Here is a 22,674-nt window from a genome sequence, read left to right on the forward strand (position 1 = left end):
GAGCGACTCCCACTCACTCCTGCACCTAGCAGCTCCAGCTGTAAAATGGTGCCATGGGTTCTAGCAGTAGTCTCACGGTACTACTGCTAGAGGTCAGCATTGATTTGCCCTGACAAAACTTACCTGCATAGTGGATAGTGGGAGGAATTTAAACCCTGAGGATTTGACCAGCTAACTCCCAAAGTTGAATATCAACTTCAAATCTTTCAAAGTGGAAGGCTGACATCTAGTGGTAGTACTGTGAGATTACCGCTAGAACTTGCAGTGGCCATTTTAGAGTTGGAGCCATTAGGAGAAGAAGAGAGTGGGATTTGCTCCTGCCCAAGCTATCCCACTAGACCACCCAGGAATATACGGTAGGCCCTGGGGGGAGGGGCTACAGGTGGGCAGATGAGGGGGCATTTGGGAGGGGAGTCTTTTTAGAGGGGGTACTAAATGAGGGGCCTTCTATTGTAGGAATGTTAAGAGGGGAGACTGTTGGGGGTGGGGTTGGATGTCATGTTGGTGGGGGTCAGGAGGGGTGTCGGACCTTGTTGGGGAGATGGAGGGCAGCTCAACCATATCTTTGGCCGCTACCTGGAAGCTATGTGGTTGCTGGCTGATATTCTGTCCTGGCACCCACACAGCAAAGCAGACATGGGACTGCTTTTTCAGCATTTTCTATCTGCCCGCTTTAGGTATTCAGGTATTAGCACTGAATATTGCTGATATTCACATAACTGTCAGTTCTTCCCCGACTCCATTTCCAGAATGCCCTACTCCTACCCAGATTAGAATTGGCCAGTTATTACCTATATTCAGTGGCACTGCCCAGTAAAATGCTGCTGAATATCTGCAGCCAGTCTGCTGAGTATAATTTAAGTTGGAATCCTGAGGCATCAGGATGAAAGGAAAAACAGGAATCATATGCACTGCTAGACAAGAAACAAGACTGGAGCAGCAGGGAACAAGCTCAAAGGCAGAGCATAGATACCCAAACTTGCCCAGGGTTGGTCCCCATTGGGCCAATCAGGAGACAGGAACTAAGATTACCAGAAATACAAGACATGATTAGGAATAGGCTCACTACATCTAGGTCCTCAGAAGACAAAATAACTCATCCTGGAAGAAAGATGTTCTTCAAACCAAGGGTCATTGGTGTGAGACTGTTTCCTGCCTAGCAGATATGCTCCCTCAATTCAGCTAAAAATGTGTGTTGGGTTTCCATAGTACATGTACCTTTAAGAGGATGAAAGGAAGGTGTCCCTGAATACACTTTTAGAATAAGGGGCTAAAAATGAGTATAAAATGTTTTTTTCAATATCTACATTATTTCTAGTAAAACTCCATCTGTAGACTAAGCAGATGGTTTGTGAGTCCATTGAACCTATGGGAAATGTTTGGAATTAGGTGCAATGTCTGTGGATACAATTTATGGATTTTGTACATAGGTGAACCATGTGTAAATTTACCAACAGTATACCTTTGCTGTTATATTTGGCCCTGCAGTTTCTCACAGTTTTGGGGTTTCTTGCTTGATTAACATTGGGACTGGAATCTCACACCATGAGCTTTTGTTTTCCACCTATGAAATTTTCTTCTGCTTTATTTCCTCTCCTAACTCATTTAACCCAGTCCTTGTAATCTGGGTCCACACACCAGAACACATCCAAAAACATGCAATCATAGATCCAACCACTAGGTGTCACCATTGTGTGATGGCAGGGACTCTCTTCCTCTAGGACTGTGAATGCCACTTCTTTTAGCATCTTCAGTCCAGGAAGCAGAGTTGTGGCCCAAGAATTAAACCCATGTCCGAGTGCAGAGCTATCACTGAACCAATTGGCTGGTTCCTAATATTATGAACATTGTTTATCTTTGTACTCTTGAACTGACAAAGCAATTTGTATCACAGCTGAAATGCTCATCAAAATTTAGTATTTTAATACTGTAGTGTTATATTGCTCACTCATACATATACATATATTGATTTTCTCTCAGAATCTTATGACAAAAACTTTCAATCTGTAGTGAGAATATGACATTATTTTCTATGAAAATAATATAACACTTACAAAATAACATGTATTAAACATAGCAAGAAATATTATACTTATTATTATATCTTTCATCAAGTGCATAGGAAAATGCATTTCAGTAAAAGTGATTTATGACATTTTATGGCATAACTCCTCAGAAAATACATTGGTTGCATTTTTCTCTTTTCTCAAACCACTCTTGTCAAAATCTAACTTTTAAACACAGGTAATACCAGCAATCACTTAGCACTAAAAGGTTCCTAGATCTAAGTTAGAGGGCTTGAGAGGATATTTATAAACTTTTATTTCATTCACATTTTTACATCTGAAAAAAATACTATTAGACAGTCACCCTAGGCTCACAGGGAAAATAAGCCCTAACTATATATTCATGCAAAAGTCCTTCCACTGAGGTAGAATAGCATCAAGACACTTTACTGATGCTTCACAAGGCATGACATCCACATTGACATGCTATTCCTCTTCTTTTCACATGACTAAATGTATAATCTCTAGCTGGATCACAGGATGTACCAGAGGCCCTGTCTTCTTTTACCATGGGGTTAGGGAGGGACGAGAAGGAAGACAGGTGCCAAACTAGGAGTTCTTCAGTCTTCCCTGATAGAACTTGAGTAGGAGATAAAGACAAGGGTTTACAAAGGTGAAGATGAGGAATGTCTTTGAGTCAAGACACCATCCAGTAATTTCTTTCACACATTATAAGCCTCCTAGTTCTGATATTAGCTGGAAGACACCAGAAGAAGACAAAGGCAGTACCAACGCTGGCCAGAATGTACAAAATATCTGATGAGAGTGAAAGCAGCAATAAGATTGGCAGAGAGCCCCACAACACTGTGAAAGGGGGAAAGTGGCACCCTCATTGCCCTGAAAACCCCACATCTTCCAGGTGTGAGGCAAATAATAACTGGGAGGGTTAGATCAGGCTCATAGTTTTATGGGAAAATGAGTCCCTTTGAGGGATGCATGAAGTATATTCTGGTGTCTCCACTGACAGTTTTCTCAGAAGATTTTAATAGCAAGAGTCTACTTTCTATTGCATTGCCAGAAAAGATCACATGAAAGGACTTGGGGCCCCTTGTTTAAAATGTTCATCTGTACTGTATGTCACAAAGGGGCTACCTACTATTAACCAGTCTATATCCCGCTTATATCAACATGGTATCCAAACGGGTTACAAAACAAACAATATAGTTACTACACATACTCAAAATATTTGCTAAAAAGATAAGACTTAAGAGCCTTTTGAAAGATCAGTAATTTGATAACCTCCAAATTTGTATTGGGATTGAATTCCAAAGTTTACTTGATTGATAATTAAAAGCACTACTATGAAAGTGTTTATAATGAACATGCCTAAAAGTAAGCAAACCCAGTTTCAATACAGATCCAAAACATGAAGAAGGCCAAGCTGGAACAGTCAATAGTTGAATATGAGCATCGGGACAATGGCCAATGATTATTTTAAACACTAAACATGCCACCTTAAATTCTATATGCACACAAACTGGCAGCCAATGCAAATCACTAAGCAATGAAGTTACATGATCAATTTTTCTACATCCAAATATCAATCTTGCCTCAGTATTCTGCATTAGTTGTAACCTATTAGAAAGCTTTTGGTGCATGCCTACATACAAAGAACTACAACAGTCAGTTTGAGAAATGATTATAGCCTGAACCAACACAGAAAAAAATAAAGGTCTGAGTGCCCTTAACTGACATAATTTAAAAAAGATTTTCCTACTTAGATTATTCACCTGACAATCCAGTGTCAGCTGAGTATCCAATATAAATCCTAAAACCCTAGAAGAAGTTTCATATTTAATTTGTTCACCTGTCTTTAATGTAAGACTTAGGGATAGCTGATAAAATATTATTAAAATACAACATCTTAATCTTTGCTGTATTAGCCTTCCATAAGTTCTGGGTTGCCCAAAAATGTGTTATTTTCCCACACAGTCCCAAATTAAATTATGTGCATCAACAAAATCTAAACACAATGGAACTAAATAAAAAATATCATCTGCTTATGAAGATAAAGAACTCATAAAAATACGAAACAAAATTGGTGATAACGGAGGACCCTGGGGTACTCCATATCTGAACTCTTAACTACTACTCATCACAGTACTGCCTATTTTTAAGAAATCCTCTGAACCATTCCAAAACAATTCAATCTGCCTATCAACAAAGCATGGTCCACTGTATCAAAAGCTCCAGACACATCAAACTGCATTAAAACAGATGGAATCCTCTGACTCAGAAATAATTTTATTTTAGAAACCCATTTGAAAAGCAAAGTTTCTGTGCTATGCATTAGCTGAAAACCATATTGAGAATTATATCCTATATAATAAAACGCACCTCCAACATTCTGAAGCTGACTGCATGGCTGAGGCATTCCTGCTCTCTGTATCCATCTCCTGAATTGACATCACGTACTTCCGGGTTCGTCACAAGCAGAAGTGACCAACCACACACTGTCTCTCACACACTCTATGTCTCACACTGTATCACATTCACTCTCTATGTGTCACAGTCACTCACACACTCTCTTGGTCTCATACACTCAGTCTCACAGAGAGTCTGTGTCTCACACTCATTCTCTCTCTCGCACACACTGTATCTGTGTGAAACACACTCTCTCTCACACTGTGTCTCACATACGCACTTGCACACACTCTCATTCTCACACACACACTCTCTCTCTCTCACAGACACACTCGCACCCAGACTCATTCTCTCTCTCTCACACACACACACTCGCACATTCACTCTCTCTCACACACAGTCACTTTCACATACAATCTCTCAAACATACACACTCCGAGGAAAACCTTGCTAGCGCTCGTTTCATTTGTGTCAGAAACGGGCCTTTTTTACTAGTAAACAATGAAATGATTCCAAAAAAGTCATAACCTGTGATGCCACTATAGACTCTATTAATTTAGCCATCCAAGTTAAACTGGATAGAAATTAGAAATCTGCCCCTTCCGATTTTGGAATTGGCATCAAAATAAACTTTCCCAAAACAGAAGGAGTTTCCCTATTTTTTAGTTATTCACTAAAACAGTCACCCAACTGACTAGTTCAGACGGAATATCATATAACAAATAAGAAGAACAGCAATGCAATAAAAAAGATTTGTCTGCTAAAGCTTTCTGGGATGATTGGATTGTAAAACATAAACTCAATGGGTCAATATTCAGGATTTTAAGTGGGCAGAAGGTACTTTGGATTTTGGATGCAGGACTATAAGTAGCCACTGGAAATGAGACAGTAGGTCTCACAGCAACAGGACAGGCAGTGACAGAGTTGACAATGGAAACACAGGTGGCAGTGGCTAAAGTCATAGTAGCTAGAAAGGTAGTCATAAAAATAGAGCAGAGCAACAAAGAAAATGAGCAGGCTGGGTAACAACAGGGTACACAGTGACACAGGAGACAGCAGTAACACAGGAAGTAGCAGCAGAAAAAGGCAAGGGGAAGGAGGATTTTTTTTCTTTCCTTGTTTATTTTTTTGAATGCAGGGTTAAAAGTAGTTACTGTAAACTGGACAGCAGGTAATGACTGCTGTGGAAACTGAAAAAAACCCCATAACAAGTCTCTAACCCCCTTATTCTATAAATTTAGGCATTATTTGTGCACCCAAAATCAACATCAGTGTGTCTAAAAGCTGGAAACGCTTTCAGCAGTATGGTGTGAACTTTTATATACCCAGAAAGGGAGCATGTTTAGGGTACAGATTAGGCATGCGCTGGGCGGAACTCTGGTGGATCCTCCTTCACTTCTATCCCACTATCGGTGTACCTCAGGGATCTATCCTGGGACCTCTTCTTTTCTCTATCTATACTTCTTCCCTTGGTACTCTGATTTCATCCCATGATTTTCAGTATCACCTTTATACTGATGGCTCCCAGATCTACCTCTCCACACCAGAAATTTCAGCAAGAATCTAGGCCAAAGTATCAGCCTGCCTGTCTGACATTGCTTTGTGGATGTCTGAAAATCAACTGAAACTAAACATGACCAAGACTGAGCTTCTTATCTTTCCCCCTAAACCAACCTCTTCTCTTCCCCCATTCTCTATCTCTGTGGATACCACTCATCCTCCCTGTCTCATCAGCTTGTAACCTTGGGATCATCTTCGACTCCTCTCTCTCCTTCTCTGCACATATTCAACAGACTGCTAAAAACTGTCATTTCTTTCTCTAGAATATTACCAAAACTCGTCCTTTCCTTTCTGAGCCCACTACCAGATCCCTTATCCACACTCTTATCACCTGTCGCTTAGACTATGGCAACTTGCTTCTCATAGGTCTCCCACTAAGCCATCTTTCTCCCCTTCAGTCTGTTAAAAAGTCTACTGCACTATTTATATTCCGCCAGTGTCGCTATGCTTATATTAGCCCCCTCCTCAAGTCACTTCATTGGCTCCCTATCTGTTTCCGCATCAGTTCAACCTCCTCTTATTGACTTACAAGTGCATTCACTCTGTAGCTCCTCAGTACCTCTCCACTCTTATCTCTCCCTACACTCCTCCCCAGGAACTCTGTTTACTGGGTAAATCTCTCTTATCTGCACCCTTCTTCTCCACTGCTAATTCCAGACTTCACCATATGCTGCACCATATGCCTGGAATAAACTTCCTGAGCTGGTACGTCAAGCTCCATCTCTGGCCGTCTTCAAATCTAGGCTAAAAGCCCACCTTCATGCTGCTTTTAACTCCTAACCCTTACTCACTTGTTCAATACCCATGTTTTATCATTCCCACCTTAGTAATTCCCTTATCCTGTATATGTCCCGTTTGTCTGTCCTAATTAGATTGCAAGCTCTGTTGAGCAGGGGCTGTCTCTTCATGTCCAATGTATAGTGCTGCGTACATCTTGTAGCGCTATAGAAATGATAAGTAGTAGTAGTAGTACTGTAAGCTAACTCTTCTGTACATATAGCATACTCTTCCTTCAAGCTACTATTAATGACCAGATTTTTACAGTTTAAATACTTTTAAACTATTGACAGTATCTATTCATCAGCCAGTGCTGAAATGTCCTGGCTTCCCCGGTTACAGGGTTAGCTGGTGAGAACAGACTCTTGTTCAACACATCTAGCTGTAAGTCATATTTCCTTTGTTCGATTTGCATTAAAGAAGATTTGGTTCAAGAGTTCTGAGTCTTCACAGTGATGTTCCATACTCTGGTTAACTGCATGCCCAAATCCTGAGTAGATAGAGCCTATCAAGAGAGAGAGCAGAACATTACATGTTGTCACAGTCCCAAGGAGGTGCTATTTGAGTGCCTTATGGCCCTGCCTTGACTTGCAGACCTTCACAGAGATGTTATGTGTATATATGGAAATGGGTTTATTACATGTTTTTGTTTGTTGGTTATACCACAAAAGTGTGTGAGGGACTCTCTTACTTGGTCCTGACAACTGGGTGCTGCATTAATGTTACGGGGCTAGTTAACATATATCAATGGGCATAAGCACATTGTGCAAAAACTTTCATCCCATGGGCTTTCAGGGAATAGGCCTGTTGATCTGGAGTTAGTCTACTACTACTACTACTACTACTATTTAGCATTTTTATAGCGCTGCAAAGCATACGCAGCACTGCACAAACATAGAAGAAGAAAGACAGTCCCTGCTCAAAGAGCTTACAATCTAATAGACAAAAAAAATAAAGCAAGCAAATCAATTAATGTGTAGAGGAAAGAGGAGAGGAGGGTAGGTGGAGGTGAGTGATTACAAGTCAAAAGCAATGTTAAAGAGGTGGGCTTTCAATCTAGATTTAAAGATGGTCAAGGATGGGGCAAGACGTAGGGGCTCAGGAAGTCTATTCCAGGCTTAGGGTGCAGCGAGACAGAAGGCGCGAAGTCGGGAGTTGTCAGTAGTGGAGAAGGGAACAGATAAGAAGGATTTATCCATGGAACGGAGTGCACGGGCAGGGGTGTAGGGAAGGACAAGTGTGGAGAGATACTGGGGAGCAGCAGAGTGAGTACATTTATAGGTTAGTAGAAGAAGTTTGAACAGGATACGAAAACGGATAGGGAGCCAGTGAAGTGACCTGAGGAGAGGGGTAGTATGAGTAAAGCGACCCTGGCGGAAGACGAGACGGGCAGCAGAGTTTTGAACAGACTGGAGAGGGGAGAGGTGACTAAGTGGGAGGCCAGCAAGAAGCAGATTGCAGTAGTCTAAACGAGAGGTGACAAGGGTGTGGATGAGGGTTCTGGTAGAGTGCTCGGAAAGAAAGGGGCGGATTTTATGGATGTTGTAAAGAAAGAAACGACAGGTCTTGGCGATCTGCTGGATATGAGTAGAGAAGGAGCGAGAGGAGTCAAAGATGACCCCAAGGTTACGAGCTGAAGAGACAGGGAGAATGAGAGAGCCATCAACAGAAATAGAAAACGGGGGGAGCGGGGAGGTGGGTTTGTGGGGAAAAATGAGAAGCTCGGTTTTGGTCATGTTTAATTTCAGATAACACACAGTAGACAGTACCCAGGTATTTCATGGGTCCCATTGTTAGCCTATTACCTCTCCAATGGATGTGTGCATTCCTGGGGTATGCCCTTTTACAGGTGTACACTGTTATACATGTTCCCTGTATCAAAGGTTTAAAAGATACAAGTTTCTGTACACATTTATATAAAGGGTTTCTTATTGTTTGTTTTACAAACACATATTTCTTTTGTCTTATAGCTATGTGCCCAGTGTATCCCTACTTCTGAAGGACTGGGAACCATTTACTGTGGAACTCCATTCAAACAGCCTAAACACAGCTAACATTTCATGGACTGTGATGAATGTAGAGGTGACAATGGTGCAATATACAGAGCTTACATGTTGTCATAGCTCCACCCTACAACTAGTGAGTGATCTGATTCACTAGTCTATGGACCTGGGTGATACTGTGTACTGCAAGCACTATGGAGGCTACATAGTTTGCCTTTCTTTTTACTCTCCTTATGAATAGGGTTATGTGAAACTGGGCAGAGGTGAGTTCCAGAAAGGAATGTCATAAGGGGCCTGAGTGAATAATTTGGAGAGAGCAGGCCTACCGCACTCTTGATTTGCCTCATGTCCCATGTGTCTCACTCCATCATTAATAGTTTGGAATAGGGGCTGTGCATCAGTGAGAATGCAAGTGGACATTGCAGTGAGAGTTGGAAACCATTAACTACCAGCCAAGACAATTGGCGACTGTGATTCAAATTTTAAAATCTTTCATGAAATATTATTTTTGGGAGGGGATGGGTCTCAGCAGTAGGGAGGGAGGCCACCCCAGGTAGAAAATGAGGACAGACATTAAGAGGTAGATTTGCAAGGGGACATGAGAGAAATGCATGTGCAAGGGTACCTGCCATGTGCCTTAGAGAGTGCTCCATCACTGCACAGCACTCTTCTAAGACCCTTTGCCTTCGATGCAGGGCCTCATAAATAAGCCTACATTTTATAACTTTGGGGTGATGATTAAACATTATTTTTTCCAAATAAAAGCTATCCTGTAGTGCTGCTTTGTCATTATGGGCTCCTTTTACTAAGCTGCAGTAAGCACTAGCATATGCTTACCAGAGCTTAAAAGGGCTTACTGTGGGATGTGCTGAGGTGTCCCGTGGTAAGTTCCGAATGTGCACAAGCAAACCATTTTTCACATTTTTCTGGGAGCAGATGTGTCTGGGGCAGAGAGGGGGCATTTCTGCACTAATCATTTAACACATATACACTGGTGCATGCTAACTGATTAGCACGTGAACTCATACTACCTACATAATAGGTGAAGGTAATGGCTCACATGCTAATTGTTGGTAATGGCCGTGTGCTAATGGCAACATTAGCACATGAATCTTCTATCACAAATAATTCAAGCTAGAGAGGATACCTCTATGTCAATAAACACTATAATCCTCAGCGCTGCGTATGCCTTGTAGCGCTATAGAAATGATAAATAGTAGTAGTAGTAGAATGTAAACAGCTATATTTTAATATTTAGCTGCATACTTCATACTCAATTCTTAACAATTAGGAAACAAATGGAGGAAAAAGCCTCACTAGGACTCCTTATGATTACAGCCTATTTTGTCAAGGAGCTTTCGCTGTCATCATTGGCAAAAAAAAACTCCCTCCACCATTTATTTCTCAAATCACAGAAATATATAGCCAAACTTTCTAAACACGATGCCCAGTGTTGTTTGTTCGCCATGGCCGACAATTAAGAATTGAGTATGAAATATGCAGCTAAACATTATAGTCTGAAAGAGGATTATAGTGTTGTATAACATTAGCACATGGCCATTAATTCAGAAAATGTAAAATTGTCCATTTTCCGGCTGCAGCAGAAATGCTTTTAGCATGCAGAAAAGACCCACGTAAGGGTGAACTAAGGACACATTCTACCTTAGCTTTCTAAAAGGACCCCTATATTTTTTTCTAACATGATAGATCATGTCAAAAATACATTTAATTATCAATGGGCTCCTTTTACAAAATGACGCTACTGATTAGTATGTGCTGAATGCACAGAAGCCCATGGGAATTGAATGGGCTTCTTTGCATTCAGTGGATGCTGATCAGTACTGCTGCTTCAGAAAAGGATCCCAATATTTGTTGCAATCATTAGCACAGAAACCACTAAATAAATTATTGAGCACTTTCCTGTAAACAGTGAGAACATCTACAGTCTCATGAGGCATTATACACTTTAAAGTGTGAGAGCAACCCAAAAAAGGAGACAAACCACCCTACATGAAGCCAACACCAAGGACAAGTGGAGAAGGGATGGACTATGGTTGTCCAACAAAGGAGAAAGAGGCACTAGCTAGACAAAGCCTCGACTACTTAAGGACTTAAAAACCAGGCAAGATCTTTTATACACACTCCTGGATTTAACCGGCAACCAATGTAACTCAATCAACAATGGCGTAATAATATTTATGATGTCCAAAAATCATCTTAGCAGCAGTATTTTGCAACAGCTGCAATCTTATCAATTGTTTCTTAGGCAATCCCATATAAACCGAATTACAGTAATCTTTATTCAAATATTGCACTTACACATTTACATTGTTATTCATTAAATCATCATAAAAATCCACTTTGTAAACCAATCACTCTTCAAACTCACTCCAACCACTCTAACCTACATACATACCCTCTCAAGTGACACAAAATCTCATAATGTTACTACCTATATATTATTCCATTACTCACAAATCGCCATCAAGGATAGCAATGGCCATATAACCAGACATAACCATACTATAGAGCGGTGTGCTTTTCAGCTACATATATTTAAATGTTTATATCAAAGTTCTTCCAATTAGTGGCCAGATATTAGCCAAAAATGTGCCCAGAACAGTCTAGGAGCTCATGTCAAACCAACGTTCCACTCAATATAGTAAAGACTATATCCTCAAGCAACTGTAATGGATCCAAATTGCTTCACTCGATAAATGATACTTTCTCCTTTTGTGTCCTTAAGCAGGAAAACTTCAATCCATATTTACACTGTCCATAAGAAAATCCTCCGCTGTATATGTATTCCAATCAGCAGGCCATATTAACAAAATGCCACTGTTCTTCTCAACTGAAGACGTTACTGGTTTTAACTTTGTAGCGATGCACTTTCTTCATCAGCAAGACCCTACACGCATGTGTTTCGCTCCTTCGAGTGTCTTCAGGGGTCAAATTCGGCTATCGCAGGCTGTTGGGTACTCGAAAACCAGTCGCTCACAGGGTGGTCACACAAGATGCCCGTCAAATATATATATATATATATATATATATATATATATTTTTTTTTTTTTAAGTCTGCAGTTTTGTGTTGGTCTTTGGCTGCATGAAGCTTCTGGGTAGTGCTGTTTCAGATGAGTACTAAATTATCCAATGTCCTTTATATTGTAAATGATTAATAAAATCTATAATGATATAAATATGGACAATTTTTGTTTTCTATACAAAATGCAGTATGCACATGAAAATTGGGCAACTGATTGAATCTGTACTGTGAAGTTTGGACTTAATGGTGGGTCTCTTCTTATAGAAAGTTCCATAACTGTCATTTTGAATATGCAACTTCGGGAATAACTTGTATAAAATGTTTGTATGTTTGGGTAGCTTGCCAGGTGCCCTTCACCTGGATTGGCCGCTGTTGGGGACAGGTTGCTGGGCTTGATGAACATTTGGTCTTTTCCCAGTATGGCATTACTTATGTACTTAACTTCAGATGCCCTTTAACACACACAATTTTTGTGGTTTGATATAATTAATAACAGACTTACAGTGTCATAACTAATCTCTGTTTGTGGATTTATTGTTTCTACTGTGAGATTAGTTACTAGCTTCCCTTTTTTGTTTTTGCTCTATGAGCCAAAGAGGGAAATTTTCGAAAGGTCGTCCAAGTATGAATTAGGACGCCCTTGTGAAGTCGGAAAAAATCAGGTAGGTATAATCGAAAAATAATATGGACGTCCTTAGACATTCCATTATCGCAGTGTGAAACGCCCAAATCAGGGACTTCCAAATTATAGTAAAAAAGGACGCCCATTTTCCAGAACCACCAAAGGACGCCCCTAACATTCACTCTTGCCAACATTTGTCATATGGTCCTTCGGCTGTTTTACAAGAAAGACGTCCTTATTACTATGGACTTCTCTGATGTATCTGGTTGTTCTGCAAGTACAGTACATTAATATTAATGTGCAAAATACAATAACAAAGACATGTTTCTTGCAGCATTGCCGAAGGACGGCCATCTTACTAGGTCCGCCGAAGGACGGTGGGCCTGTAAGAGGGATGTCCTTCGGCAGTGTTGCAAGAAACATGTCTTTGTTACCCATTGGTCTGCCTCTGCCTCCTCCACCTCCTCCTCCTCCGCCTCCACCGCCTCAGGTAAGGGAATGAATTATGAACTTGGGGACAGTGAATGGAGAGGGATAGGGAAAGGGGATGGGGGAGATAGAGGAAGGAGTAGTGGTGTCTGGGTTTGGGGGCTAGAAGGGGTAGAGAAAGCTGAAAAGGTAAAACAGAAATGAGGCAGGTGAGGGTGAAAACGTTCCGACTACGGCACACAGACAAAGATAACAGGTACTGAACAAACTCTCAGCTTTCTCTCCCAACAACGCTCTCGCCACTCTCCAACTGCACAAAATTGCTAATGAGTCTAAAGATGACTTCTCCCTTACCCTAGTCGCTTTTATTTCAGGTCTAACTAAGGACACCCATGTTCCGAACCATGCAAAACCATTTTGCTAGCCGTTATACGCTGGGGGCGCCGATCTCGTAACACTGCCCATAACACACCACCTGTGGGGACAACCATAGATGGGCGTCCTCGCACTGAGGACGCCATTACGGCCCTGTTTCAATTATTGGATTTGGGCGACCCTCTTTCATGGGGATACCTATGTACCTTTTGTGTCACTTTTTGGACGCCCTTTTCTTTCGAAAATGAGCCTGATATTGAAACAAATATTGTATACTTAACTGTAAATATTTAAGTGGCTAGATAGCATTTATAACCACCAGCTAGGCATTGCTTCATGTAAGAATATAGAGGCAGAACATGAGACATTTCATCTCTGTGGTTGTCATAAATTTACTGAGTATGGCTCGTGCTCATAAAATGTCCAGTGGGATCCATAGAAATAAATCTGGATATCAACATTACTGTAAATCTGTCACTTTTAAACAGCTCTATGAAATATAACAGGTTTATTTAAATTCCATTTTGTTTTTTAACAGGCAAATATAGTGTATTTAGCCCATTTTAATTTTCTGTTGAGACATGTGTTCATTGAGATTGAAAGTTACAGTTTGAATAGATTTTGTGCAGGTGCACATCTTTTTAAACTTATACATGCACTCTTGTCTGCAGTGCAATTCAATCCTAAATGAAATATCATAATATAATAATTCTTATATACCATATCCAACCAATAGCTCAAAACAGTTTACAAAAAAACTAAAAAAAAATGAAAATGATTACAATAGCTTAATTTAAAAAATTGTCTAAACAGAGAAGTCTCTATAGATTAGAATGCCTTCTAAGTTACCAACACTTAAGTAATAATATACATTTCTGATTAGATAGTTTTTATTTTGTTTAGATAGCCATCTAAGAAGTAAAGTATCTTCTAAAAACACAGCACTTTAGTAATTTACGAAATCTTAAGTAATTGGCTTCATCGCAAATCAGACAGCAATGAAATCCATGATGAAACAGCTACAGGATTAAAAAGCTTCTTATAAGAGGAAGATAGTTTCAAAGTAGAAATTGAAGGAACAGAAAGCTTATTAACGTCAGACAATCTGCTAGTATGACAGCCCATTTGAAGAGAAATCATGGAAGATATGTATTCTGGACAAGAACTGTACAGAATTAAAAAAAAAAAAATATATATATATATACAATTTTAAACTCTATTCACCAGAAACTTCAGACAGGTGTCTTTATAATTTTCTAATTGTTCATGTATCCATAACATGCATAAAAACCTTCCAACCCCCTACTTTCACAAATGTTTTTAATTAATATGTTCAAAAAAAAAACCTTTTATTTAAATTGTGCTTAACTTCTCAGCTTAGTTTCATGGTATTCCCGTCGCTGACCACTATCTTGCAGTTAACCTGCTGCTGCATCAGGGGGTTAAGACCATTTCCAAATTCAAACTGCTGAAAAAACAAAACATATTATTAGCAAAATATAGTAAAAACATCAAACTTTCACTAGTATAGACACTCTTACTGCTCTTGAAGTTCTCCTCTCCGAACTGGCTACGGCATACCTGGTTGAGCATTAAAAAAAACTTTGACAGCCAATCAGATATCACATCCAGAATACAAAAAGGTTTTTTTTTTAAATTGGTTAAACAGCCATCTTTCAAACCTCCATCCCCCAAAAAACATGCTCCAGATTGGCCCGTCTTCCTTCATATATAACTTTTTGGAGTAAGTAAGACTGAACACAGCGTTTATAGTGAAGTATTACTGTTTTGGTGATTGGTTTGCACTTCCCCTCCCTTTTGTTGGAGGTTTGTGAGACACAATTTAATTGAATAATGAACCAATTAGCACCAACAATTGGTCACTAACAATAAATTATTAGTGTTAATTGGTAACAATTTGGGATTTACGCATGCATCTTGCTAACTGCTATTCTATAAACATGCACACATAGATCTTTTAGTACAGAACTGAAAAATGGGCATGGAAATGGAAGGAGCGCAGGCTGGTCAGGGGCATTCACTAATGATGTGCACAATATTATAGAATTTGGGGAATCTGTGCCCAGTTTACCTGTGAGGATTTACACCAGGTTTCAGTTGGTGTAAATCTTGTGCCTAAAGTTGGGTGCAGATCCTGGTGCTACGTGCTTTTCTCTAAATGGCAACTCAGAGTGCAGTTTATAGAATTGTTTTGACGCCCAGTTTACAGAATCTAGTCCTCAGTGCAGATGATTTTGCAACAGCACTTGAAAAGAAAATAACAGGCTTACAGGTTACTTTATCCCCATTCCTAGTTCTTCATCCCCATTTTACAATGCTATTACCATGAGTGCCCTTTCCAATTTTAGGGGAATGTTCAATAAGGTGCGTTAGCGTTTTTAACGCGCCTGTAAATTTAAGGTGCGTTAAACGCTAACACGCCTATACATTTCTATGGGTGCATTAGCATTTAATGCACGTACACTATTTACACACTTTAGAAATGCTAACGCGCCCATAGCACTGCTTAGTAAACCTAGCCCTTAGAGTTCCCACAGCTGTTATTTTTCCCACATTTGTAAGATCCCCCACTCTGACTCTTCCAATCCTCTTAACTATCATCCCATTTTCTAGTTTTCCTTTCTTTCTAAGATCATTTCTAGTCAATTAGTATCTTTTCTTGATCAGGTCAACACTTTTCCACCCCCTTCCTATTCCAACTTTGGGATCAGGGCCCCTCCAAAATTGCAGCACCAGACGAATGACTGGCAGGGGTGCCCAAGCCCTGGCAGCTGAAGAGATTCACAGGCTGAGACCCCGCCCTTGATGCCACAGCAGCAAGGAAGCCGGTAGAGTGTTTCAGCCATAGATGACAGCACTTCTGTGCATCCTCAGTTCTGAGCTTGGTTATCCAGTTACTGTGCCCTAATCCTAATGCATTAGCTATTTGATTCAAGGCCACTGTTGGAAACAGGATGCTGGGCTCGATGGACCTTAGGTCTTTCCCAGTATGGCAATACTTATGTACTTAAGGCCCTCTTTAACATATAATGCTACGCCTCCACCAATATGATTCACCCTATGGCAGTGATACAATTTGTACCCTGGTGTGACAGTGTCCCATTGTTTATCTTCCTTCCACCAGGTCTCAGAGATGTCTATTATATCTACCTCTTCATTTAATGCAATGCATTCTAACTCCCCCCCCCCCCCCCCATCATATTTCTTAGGCTTATGCCATTTGCATAAAGACATTTGAAACAATGTTTATTATTCCTATTTACAACTTGCTCAGCAGTTGATAGTGATAATTTGCAATCTTTAACATCTGTATTTACAGACACCTGTGTCTATTGCAGTCTCTTTTGCAACCTTGCTATCAGGATACCCTACCTTTCCTGTTCTGGTGATATATTTTAAAGATACCTTGTTCCAAACCATGGACTATTCTTACGTGTTGCTATATCCGCAGATTCTGATCTTATTGATCATGCTTTTGTTTTTTAAATCTCAACTAGCTGCATCAGGGGTATCTGGCCTCACTGTGCAGTGGTTCAAATCTTTTTTTGATGGATAGATTATTTAAAGTTATCTCTGACTCCACATTTAGTTCAATTTCACTCTGCTGTGGGGTTCATCAGGGATCCATTCTTTTCCTTCTTTTGTTAAATATTTTACAGTCCTTTAGCAATTATTATCAAAAATCATGGTATTTATTTTCAAATATATGTTGATAAAATTCTGATATTGTATTGCATGGACTCTTAACAATATTTGCTTGTCACCTTTACAGACCTGCTTGGATTCCATTGCTTCGTGACATTTGAACATTGTCCTCAGTCCAGACAAAACAGTAGTCTGCTGGCTTAGTGAATATTTTCCTTGTCCCTCTGTCAAACTGTTGCTATTTAATACCAAGATTACTCTGGTTGAATCTTTTTGTTATTTTGGTGTCATCATTGATTCTCAATTTACTTTTATACCACAGGTGTTTGTTTATTTTATTTATTTATTTGTTTATTTGTTACATTTATATCCCACATTTTCCCACCTATTTGTAGGCTCAATGTGGCTTACATATTACCGGAGAGGCGTTACAGACTCCGGTGTAAACAAATACAAAGTGATGTTGTGGTAAGATAAAGTTCATGTGGCACAGCCACACTAGGGAATTGTTGTTAAATCTGTTATTTTTTTTCTTTTGCATCAACTTTGATCAATTTGTAGTTATTTTATATTGATACATTTTGTTAGCTTTTACGTGCTTTTTTCATCCCATGGCTGTATTACTGAAATATAGTCTAAATGGATTTACACAACATAATTTCATGCACTTCCAAATGTTACAAAATTCGGCATGCTGTGTCATGCTCATAAGTTTGACCATGCTACTCCTTTGTTATTTATGTTTCACAGGTTGCCTGTGGAATTGAGAGTGAAATATAAGATCCTGGCCCTCACTTTTCAAACTTTGCGAGTAGGATTTCCACCACGTCTTGCCAATTGTACTATACCTTATTGCCTGCTGTGTTTGCTCCATTCATTAACCCCAGAATTCTGTAAACGGTGCTTTACATTACGTATGCAAATTTGGGCTTGTTCCTAATTTGCACATTCAATTTAATTGAATAATGAGCCAATTTGCACCTATAATTGGAATTTTGACAAGCAATTATTGGTGCTAATTGGCTTTAATTAAAATTTGTGCCTAAATTTAGGTGTGGGATCTTCACATACATTTTACGCACAGGTCCAAAAAGGAGGTATGGCTATAGGAGGGTCATTGGTGGATCAGGGGCATTCCTTTAATTTATGCATGTTGTTATAGAATTCAGGGGATCTGTGCCTAATTTAGGTGTGGGGATTTAACAACAATTCCCTAGTGTGGCTGTGCCACATGAACTTTATCTTACCACAACATCACTTTGTATTTGTTTACACCGGAGTCTGTAACGCCTCTCCGGTACTATGTAAGCCACATTGAGCCTACAAATAGGTGGGAAAATGTGGGATATAAATGTAACAAATAAATAAATAAAATAAACAAACACCTGAGAATCAATGATGACACCAAAATAACACCTTTGGTTTAAATGGCTGCACCTAAAAGTAGTCATGGTTTTTGGTGATATTCTATAAACGGAGCCTAAATTTAAAGCACTGTCTATAGAATAGCACTCAATGCTTTTTTCTGGTGCTGATTTATTTTTAGGCACCATTTATAGAATTTAATCCTAAATGGCTACTGTTTAGTTCTTCCTTGACCTGCATTGGCTCATTATGAGTCGACTTCCCATAGTGGCACCTTCTTTGTAGCCCCTGCTAATTGGAATTGTCTTTCTTTGATCCTTTGAACAGAGCTGTCCTTTTCCAAATGTAAAAAAGGCCTTAAAGATTTTTCTTTTCAGTCAGGCATATGGAGAGAAGTTGGTTTGAATTTGTTGTGAGCCTATCCTGTTAAATACAGTTAATTCTGCAGTGTGTTAATATTTATTAATTTGCTTTACTTTCTTTTATTTGAATGTTGCTATCTGGATGGATGATGCTGTTTAGCTTTCCTACTATTAATGGCATTTCTTTCACATCTGTTTATTTTTTGTATTTTTCTGATTGTCCACTGCTTTGGCCTGTTTGGCAGTAAAGGTGGTAGAGAAAGCCTAAATAAACCATTATTTTTTTTAATGTTTATATACATTCATTAGGTTATCTTTTTGAAAAGCAGGGTGTTTGTCTTTACAGTTATGTGGCAGACATAGCAATTGATTTTTCAGTTTTATTACAATCTACTATAATTCATGTACTATTAATACATTGAAAAATGGATCAAGGTACACAAATTAAAATTAAACATGGAAAAAAACAAAATTTCTACTTATTAGCAATTCTTCAGGTGAAGAAGAGAAAAGAGTGATGGTAATGTCCTGCCTCTTTTGATGTAATCTGCGTAGAACCATGAGATTAACTGTGGAATATAAGATATATTGTTATGTTATGAACTATGTATGTATACAACTCTGCATACATATAATAGTGCTATTGAAAAGATAAGCTGTAATACCATTAGTAAAAGTTCCACTTCTCTAGATTAAGCCCTGTTGCTGCCTGTAGTACACCTGATTAAACAAGTCTGCTGACACAGTAGGTACTTTCTGGCAAACATTGATTCTTATCTACTGGTCTATAGCTATACACCCAGCTTAATTTGATTTAAACAAAACAAAACATATAACTATAGTAAACAACATAAATATCATTGCAAACAATTATCTCATAATAAATAGGTTATGGTTATCTGATACAATAGTTCCAAAACTGGGGACTAGGACTCATTACTGTATCACAGAAGACTTGAAAGTACTGCAGTGCATCCTAGAAAATTATTAACTTGGTGCCTTTGGGGACCAAGGGAAAAATATACCATTGACAGCACAGAACCCTAGGGAAGGTCATAAATAAAGAGGACAAAAACCTGATTCATGCCATCCCAAAATAACCTGAGAGAATCAATGTCAACCATTGCCTGTCTAGGACTTCTATCTCCAACTGTGTCAATTGGCACAATAACAGAGCATAGTCCACGGTACTGAGTGCATCACACAAGTCCAGACAAAGATCAGGGATTTTTAAAAGGCATTTGACAAAGTACCTCACAAACGACTCCTGAGGAAATTGAAGAGAGATGGGATAGGAGGTAGTGTCCTATTGTGGATTAAGAACTGGTTAAAAGGCAGAAAACAGAGTAGGGTTAAATGGCCAGTATTCTCAGTCGAGAAGGGTAGATATCGGGGTTCCTCTGGGATCTGTGCTGGCGCCGCTGCTTTTTAACATATTTATAAATGAACTAGTAGGTAATTAAATTTGCTGATGACACAAAGTTTTCCAAAGTTGTTAAACCATATGAAAAATTGCAAGAGGACCTTACAAGACTGGGAGATTGGGCATCCAAATGGCAGATGACATTTAATGTGAGCAAGTGCAGAGTGATACAAGTAGGAAAGAGGAACCGAAACTATAGCTACATAATGCAAAGTTCCACATTAGGAGTCACTATCTAGGAAAAGGATCTAGGTGTCATCATTGACACGTTGAAACCCTCTGCTCAGTATGCAGCAGTGACTAAGAAAGCAAATAGAATGTTAGGAGTTATTAGGAAAGGAATGGATAACAAAATGAGAATGTTATAATGCCTTTATATTGCTCCATGGTGTGACCACGCCCTGAATACTGTGTGCAATTCTGGTCACCGCATCTTAGAAAAGGTACAAAGAAGGGCAATAAAATTGATAAAGGGGACTGGACAACTTCCTATGAGGAATGGCTAAAGTGGCTATGCATCTTCAGCTTGGAGAAGAGATGGCTGAGGGGAGATATGATAGAGGTCTAAAAAATACTGAGTGGAGTAGAATGGATATAACATATACATAACATAACATAATAAATTATGGTAGATAAAGACCTGTACAGTCCATCCAGTCTGACCAACAAGATAAGCTCATTTTACATGGTATGTGATACTTTATATGTATATGATTTTTCCTTGCTTTTCTCAGGGCACAGACCATAAAAGTCTGTCCAGCACTGTTCTTGAACTTTCCATATCTATTCAGTTTCAGTCAGGGCATAGACCATAGAAGTCTGCCCAGCACCAGTTTTGCTTCCCAATTACCGGCGTTGCCACCCAATCTCCACTAAGATTCCGTAGATCCATTCCTTCTAAACAGGATTCCTTTGTGTTTATCCCATGCATGTTTGAATTCCATTACCGTTTTCATCTCCACCACTTCCCGTGGAAGTGCATTCCACGTATCTACCACCCTTTCCGTGAAAAAATACTTTGTGTACTCTTTCCAAAAATACAAGGATTGGAATTTGTTGCCAGAGAATGTGGTAATAGCAGTTAGCTTAGCAGGGTTTAAAAAAGATTAACCCTTAAAGAAAAGTCCATAAGTTCATAAGCCATTATCAAGATGGAATTGGGGAAAATCCACTGCGTATTTCTAGAATAAGCAGTATAAAATCTGTTTTACTCTTTTGGGATCTTGTCAGGTACTTGTGACATGGATTGGCCACTGTTGGAAACAGGATTCTCGGCTTGATGGACATTTGGTCTGTCCCAGTATGGAAAGGCTTGTGTTTTTATATAAGAAGATAAGAACATAACTAAATGTTTTTTTGTTCTTGTTACAATTAGCACCCCACTAGTCGAAGAGACCAGCACATTCTCTATTCCATGCTTCTGACAGAAGGCTGACTAATGTAGACTTAATAGTCCATTATCTTAAAAAAAAAAATCAATCTACTATCTTTAGACAGATTTTTCAGTAAATTTCCCTACAAAAGAAAGATATAGCATTGGTTGATATGACAGGTAAGCAGTCATTTACATATGCATGAGAAAAAAGTTTAGGTGGGAGGACTGAAAACATCATTAATCAACCCATAACTGGCAGCTGTCAAAGTTTAAAGTCCCTAAACATGTATACCTGCTATTTTACAATCAGCAAATAAATGTTGAGATTAAATATATGTGTTAGTGTTAATATGCCATTATGTTTGGATGTTTTGAGCCTTGACTTTCTTATCTCGGCCAATAGATTCATACCACCAATTGGCTGGGCAAGTTAACACTGTCATCAACATTCGCTAAATCTCTGTGCTGTGCACCCTGACGGCTAACTGTTATTAAGAATCAACTTAATAAGGCAGCCTAGGGGGAGATGTTTTTTTTTTTTTAGTCCAGGTTTTGTTCAGAGATATGGCTTCACTTTCTTTGGGAATAGACATTAAGAGGTATGTACATATGTTTTCTAAGAGGGCAGTATGAAGCATCTGAGCTGCTCACAGCTGTAAGCTGTGATATCTAGGTAGATGTCAGCCATACACTGGGTGTGGTATATGTCAATGATGAAGACCTTGTGGCCCACAGATGGACCATGCATGTTCATACACTATACCATCCTAAAGCATATATCCTCTGGAACTAGCATTTAATTGTGTGTATATGAGGGGGAGGGAGTAAGCTCTGCATTAAAAGCAATACAACTTACTGCCCCCAAATGTGTAAGACCTTTGCTGAAATCCTAAGCAGAATTAAATGCTGGGCAAAAGTGAGACTTGAACTAGCAACCTTTGGTTCTCTCTGTTTCTTCATTAGCAACTGTTTGCACCATTAAGTTATAGCTCTGCTTAGGGATTAGTAAGGATAAGAACGTAGGAATAGCCATACTGGATCAGATTGATGGTCCATCTAGCCCAGTATCCTGCTTCCAACAATGGCCAATCCAGGTCATAAGTACCTGGCAGAGTCCCAAAGAGTAGAAAGATTCAGTGCTACAGATCCCAGGGCAAGCAGTTGCTTCCACCATGTCTATGATTAGACCTGGGTATTCAATGCTGCACTGTATCTGGGCACTAGAAATGTACCAGCTGTGGCCC

Source organism: Microcaecilia unicolor, chromosome 2, assembly GCF_901765095.1.
Source record: "Microcaecilia unicolor chromosome 2, aMicUni1.1, whole genome shotgun sequence".
Lineage (NCBI taxonomy): Eukaryota > Metazoa > Chordata > Amphibia > Gymnophiona > Siphonopidae > Microcaecilia > Microcaecilia unicolor.